Here is a 6,533-nt window from a genome sequence, read left to right on the forward strand (position 1 = left end):
TTAACATCTAATATCTAATCACCCCTCATCACTGCTCAATTTAATCTCTAATCAGGCCTCATCATTCCAAATCATCTAACTTCCCGGACGGTCACCCATCCTCCCACTCCCCTAGCCTGAGGGCACGCTTAACTTTCGGGTTCTATTCTCCCTCGTTTTCAAGTCTGCACTTGTTGTTTTCCTCACAATAGTAAGATGTCAATCCTATTAACCCTCAGGAGTTTATCTTGAGCATGAAGTCACAAATTTCACTGTTTGAGTTTGAAACTATTGTTCTAAAAATAATAATTATTTAGTAACACTAATATTCTTGAATAATTATTTAGTAACACTAATATTCTTCAATAATTATTTAGTAACACTAATACTTCTTGAATAAGTAGTTTGACCATAGTTTGACCAGATTTAACGAAAATTATAAAAAAACTAAAATTTGAGCATAACTTTTTTCCTTTTGGAATTTGAGGATTCTAAAAATTTGCAAATAGGCCATAGGCTCTGAAAATCGAATGCGGATTTTCGTGCTGAATATTTTGATATATTATACATTTTTTCGTACAATCTTATGCAAAAGTTATAGCTGTTTTACATTTTCCCTACACTTTTTGTAAAACATGTCCAAATGTAAGTTTTTTAATTTTCCTAACTACTAGATGTAGTAGCATAACTACATCTCAAAGGATTTTAACTTTTGAAGTTTTTATCATTTTCTTTTGCTTTTTACAAAACTGAAAATGCGATAGGGGGGGGGTAGGATTTGAAAATTGCACCATTAGTACCGGTTCGTGGCACGAACCGGTACTAAAGGTCTAACCGTTAATACTGGTTGGTGCCACGAACCGATACTAATGCCTCAACCCCATTAGTACCGGTTCGTGGCACTAACCGGGACTAAAGGTCCCATTTGAACCGGGAGTAATGCCTGTACGGTGCCCTAGCCGCTCGAACCGGGACTAATGCTCACATTAGTCCCGATTCGTAATGCAACCGGGATTAATGCTTTTTTCTGGCCGAATCAAAGCCCCTGTTTTCTACAGGTGTGAGTTCATCCAGAGAGAACGGGTTGAGGCGCATGAGAGGTGCAACTATTTTGGTACACCATCCTTTTTTTACATCTTCAATAAGCATCATCTATTGAAGTTGAACTTTAACATCATCAAGATACATCATCTGTTGGAGTTACTTGTTTTTAGATGTAAAATACACCTTTTGATGATGTAAATTATAGATCTAGTTTTAGATCTCTAAATTTGTATCATCTATGTATATGCTCTCAGTCTAGTCGTCACTCATGGAAGATGAGCCCTGAGGCATGGAGCTTGTTGGCGATGATCTCGTCAAGGCGTTGCGCCATCTCCGGCGTCATGTGATTCTTTTTTTTTAAACGTTGGCAGTAGAGCTGCCAAATTCATTGATCAGAAGAAGCGTTACAAGAACCCTCCGAGGAGGAAAGCACATCAAAAGGCTAGTGCAAAAAGAAAAGAAAGAAAAAAGGCCGGCACCATCACAAACCCAAGCTCCACCGACAAGCCATGTACACCATCGGGAACCATCGCTGGGCCTCCAAGAGAAGGCCTCCAAGGAGGGAGTGATATCGAAGACAACACCGTCCCTTGATCTGGACTAGCCAAATCTTAGGTTTTCACCCGGAAACCACAAGCCATGAGGTACGAAGAGCAAAACGAGCTCCAGAGCGATACATCCAAGGAGGAAGACGACACCCGTAGGTGCCGTTACCATTAGCACTGACCAGAACAGTGCAGGACTTTCATCTGAAGCCGAGTCTTCCACCAACAAACATGGATCCGAGGCCAACCAGAGCTGACGTGAAGAAAAAGGCCATGCACACACTACCAGGAACAAACTTGTCACCGCCGCACGCAGAAACTTGACGAACACAAGCCAACCTTGCTGGGCCGCCCCGCCGCATGCAGGCCTGGGCGCCAAACCAGATCCGGCCATCCTCAGCCTCCATGCGCAGATCTGGGCGAGGAACCACACCGCAGCGCACAGGAAGAGTCGAGTTAGAACCGGAGCTGGCCGGCAGCACCGCCGCGCGCCGTGATTGGACGGACACCAAATCAAACTAATTGCGTCCGCACCGCTGCGCGCAAGGACAAGACCAGCCGAGCCGGAATTGGTTTGCTTGAGAACCTCCTCTGCGCTACAGCCGCTGTACGGCGCCGCTACTCCAGAAGATGGGCGTGAACATGCTTGAAGGAGAGCCCACCCGCATCCGCCAACCCCCACCGCACCGCCACCACCAACTCAACCCGGGCAACGAGATCCGGCGACTGTCATAGCCGCAGCGAGGCAGGCACCTCCGCAGGACGCGTGACACGGGCCAGATCTCCGAAGGGACTGCCCCGGCCACCCCGAAGCGCCCACGCGCCCGAGCTCGCATCCTGGCGCCCGCACTGCATGCCACGCCCCCCGCGCCCGCACCAGCACGCCACACCCCCCCGCGCGCTGCGCTCGTCGTGCCCGCGCGTCCGCCAGCGCCCGCAGGCCACGCCTGCTCACCTCGCGCGCCGCGGCCGACGCGCCCGTCGCGCCCGCAAGTCGTGCCCGCAGGCCGCGCCCACCGCGCCTGCTCGCCGCGGCAGCCGCGGCCGCCAGCGCCTGCAGGCCGCGCCCGCCGCGCCTGCTCGCCTCGCGCGCCGCGGCCATCACGCCCGTCGCGCCCGCAAGCCGCGCCTGCTCGCCTCGCGCGCCACACCAAATGGCGTCTGCATGCCACGGCCGTCGCGCCCCCATGGCTCTCCTCAGCCAAGTAGCCCCGCGCTGCCCTGACCTCGCGAGAAGAAGGAATGCCCCGCCGCCGCCGGCAAGCGCCGCCAGGGAGGGGAGATCTGGGGAGGGGGAGTTGGTGTGGCGGCTAGGGTTTAGCGCGTGTCGCCTGTGGAAGGGGGGGCCACATGAGCGTTGAACCTGAAGCAACTTTGAGTTACCGATAGCGCCCAGTCACCGGCCGCGTCCTTCCTGAATAGCGCGCCGCGCGGGATCTGGAGGATGGGATTCACGTGGCCCGTTTTGTTGGCCTCCAGGTTCTTGAGGTGGCCGAAGCTGTAGAGCTTGACGATGTCGTGGACGGCACCGGCATCCTCCTCGGCGCCGGAGAAAGGCAGCCCCACGAACCGCGCCAGCGCCCTGACGTGCTCAGCGGGGTCGTGCGGCAGCTCCTTGTACCGCAAGAAAAGCAGGCTGTCAGGCCTCGCCGTGCTGGCGCTCTAGCAGCCGAGCATGTGGTCCCACACTGGTCCGTAGAATGCAGATTTTGTGAGCTTATGCACCCGGGCCTCACTATTTGTTGTTGCCGCGGTCTCGCCTTGCCTCTCTCTCGCTGCACCTCCCGCTCGTTCTCTCTCTGACACAATGAAGAAGAAGATGAAGGAGGAAGAAGGATGCTGGACACAGATGTTTCCCGGAGCACGTACTCCGCCCGCCGCACGAACGGCGTTGTATTCCACGAGCACGAACTTGTTCACCCCAGGCTACATCACTACAACACCTTGACGCACACACCCGCGCTCTCTACAAACATGAACAGCCCAGCCGGCTTTGTAGTGCAGCAGCTACGCAACGCCCAAGTCTTCACCGTGCATGCACCCACGCACACTTAGCCTTCATGCTAGCGATCCGTTCGGCCAGCACGCACGACACTTCGGCCAGCTAGCTAACTCACACACATCTACTTATCCATCTAATGCATGCACGCATGACTAGTCAATTCACTAACCAACTAACTACATGCAGCAAGATTAGTACTAACATTTTCCCTCCTAATCTTGACTTGCCGTGACCCCGACTACATACGCCGAGCTCCATCTCCGCCGGCGACATATGCCTGGCGTCCCTCCGCGCCCCGCACGTACCGCTCGCATCCAACGAGCCCGACCGCACCAGTGCGTCCCGCATGTCCCGCGCGCATCCGACACGCCCGACGAGCCCGACAGCACCAGACGCTCACCGCGTGTCGCCTCCGCGTCCGCCATGGCAGCCGCCAGTGACAAACGCCGGAAGGATGTAGCCGAACTCGAGCACGGACTCGAGCACCACGGCGACATACGCCTCCTCCCAACATCAACTGCACGCTCGTACGCGCGCCCGCGGTCCCGGCGCGCCCGACGCGTCCAGTGCGCACCCATAACACGCACTGGTCGCGCCCGGCTCGCCGCTGCGTCTTATTGCCCTGCACCGCCTCGGCCTCAACCGCAGCGCAACACCTCCATGCCGCCACGCCGCGCCACCGCGCAGGTCCGCCGGGGCCGCCGCGGCTCCGTGCCACGCGCCTCCACGGTTGTCGCGCCGAGCCGCCGCGACCTCTGCGCCACCACGCAGGTCCTCCGCGACCTCCTCGTCTCCGCGACCACCGTGCTCTTCGCGCGCACGGCATCACACCGCATAGCCGCGGACTCGCCATGCGTCACCGTCGCCACGCACTCGCCGCGCGCCGCGGCCGATGCCTCCATGTCGGCCGCGCACGCCGCATCCGCCGCGGCCACCGCGGCCTCCTCGCCGCACCGCGCGCCTCCATAGAATGACACACGGCCCGGAGCTTCATCGCGCAGCCGCCGGCGAACATAGCCACCGCCGCCACGCCTCCGACACGGCAAGCACGCCCAAGACACCAAGCTCTGATACCAATTGTTGTTGCCGCGGTCTCGCCTTGCCTCTCTCTCGCTGCACCTCCCGCTCGTTCTCTCTCTGACACAATGAAGAAGAAGATGAAGGAGGAAGAAGGATGCTGGACACAGGTGTTTCCCGGAGCACGTACTCCGCCCGTCGCACGAACGGCGTTGTATTCCATGAGCACGAACTCGTTCACCCCAGGCTACATCGCTACAACACCTTGACGCACACACCCGCGCTCTCTACAAACATGAACAGCCCAGCCGGCTTTGTAGTGCAGCAGCTACGCAACGCCCAAGTCTTCACCGTGCAAGCACCCACGCACACTTAGCCTTCATGCTAGCGGTCCGTTCGGCCAGCACGCACGACACTTCGGCCAGCTAGCTAACTCACACACATCTACTTATCCATCTAATGCATGCACGCATGACTAGTCAATTCACTAACCAACTAACTACATGCAGCAAGATTAGTACTAACACCTAGCACTCCAATGTTGCTTTGAGATCTGTGCTACACAACTACCTTATTACATGGAATTTTCTTTTTTTTGTTCCTCTCATATAAAACATGTCTTGAACTTCAAACTTTGCAGTACAACATAACTTTGTAACTAGAATGTGAGATAAAACTTTCAGATTTTTTTGTCGGACATAAATATGAAAAATAAGATTTTTTTAATCAAACAAATCTCATTTTGTATATTTATGTTGGACCCAAAAATCTGTAAGTTTTATCCCACATTCTATATAGAAAACTTTGTTGTGCTGCAAAGTTGAAGTACAAATACATGTTCTATATGAGAGAAATAAAAAAGAGAAAATTATTTGCACAAATCGTGACGCAGGAATGAGTGGTTGGATAAGGAATACCCGGATGCATAGACTCTAAAACATGTTTTCGCTGGTCCGTACGCCACCGCGCCGCTGCACACGGCCTCGAAGACGTCGGCGAACGCCAGCTCGGGATGCAGCCGCCGGTGGAAGTCCCACCGCGAGACCACCATGTCCTTGGGCTGCCTGCAGATGTACACGACCTTGCACCCGCCCCCGCCGGGCGCGGCGGCTCGCGGTATCATGGCCAGCGGCATGTGCGTGTTCATGACGCGCGGGGAAGGTAGCGCCTCGAGCTTGGCCTCCCCGCGCCGGCTAACGAATAGGCCCTCCAGGAAAGGGATGCACTGGTGTGGGTTGAGGCGTAGCAGCGGGTGCCCGGCGCCGACGGCGGGGTAGGCGCGCCGCGCCATGGTGGCGAACGTCAGCGCGTTGACCCACGTGGTTCCGCACTTGGGGAAGCTGGCAACGATGACGTCGTCCCGGCGGGGCTCGAAGCGGCGCTGTAGGGCGACGGCCGCCGGGACAGGCCACTCCGGCAGCCAGAACCCCTCGTAGAAACGGAGGTTCGGCAGGCCATTGTTGGGCCTCGGCGCGCTCGGCAGGGCGGACACAAGGTCGGCGTCGGCGTTCTCCTCCGCAAGCTGCACCGGCACGCCGGAGACCAAGCCTGAGTCAACTTCAACGTCCGCGAAAGGGATGGGGCCGAGCAGCGAAGCACCAGGTGCCGTCGCCATTGATGATATTGATGAGAAGAGTATGGACACTAGTACGTAACGTGGTCGTTGTGCTATCTTGCTCTTGAAAAGGCACCGACTCATTGCCTGTAAATAAAGCGCTTCCAGATGCGCCAACGCACGCGGAGCACGTCGGAATAATTTATTCCTTTTGATTCCGACCGTGTCACCTACCGCGTGCACACCACGCATAAGAATTCAAGATCCATGCACCAAAACATTGTGATTTTGAATGGGATCAAACATGATTTGCTCCCATCGAGGCTTTATCTGTGAGCCCGTGGAGTCCTCTCCTCTCTGCCTGCCCCTCCATTGACCGGTGGCGGAAAGG

At 55.7% G+C, this 6,533-nt stretch overlaps 1 pseudogene; it reads right to left on the reverse strand.

The window, feature by feature from the left end:
* Positions 1-1,130: 1,130 nt before the first annotated feature.
* LOC125539476 lies at positions 1,131-6,247 on the reverse strand (annotated as a pseudogene).
* Between the last annotated feature and the right edge of the window lie 286 nt (positions 6,248-6,533).

This window comes from Triticum urartu, chromosome 1, assembly GCF_003073215.2.
Source record: "Triticum urartu cultivar G1812 chromosome 1, Tu2.1, whole genome shotgun sequence".
Lineage (NCBI taxonomy): Eukaryota > Viridiplantae > Streptophyta > Magnoliopsida > Poales > Poaceae > Triticum > Triticum urartu.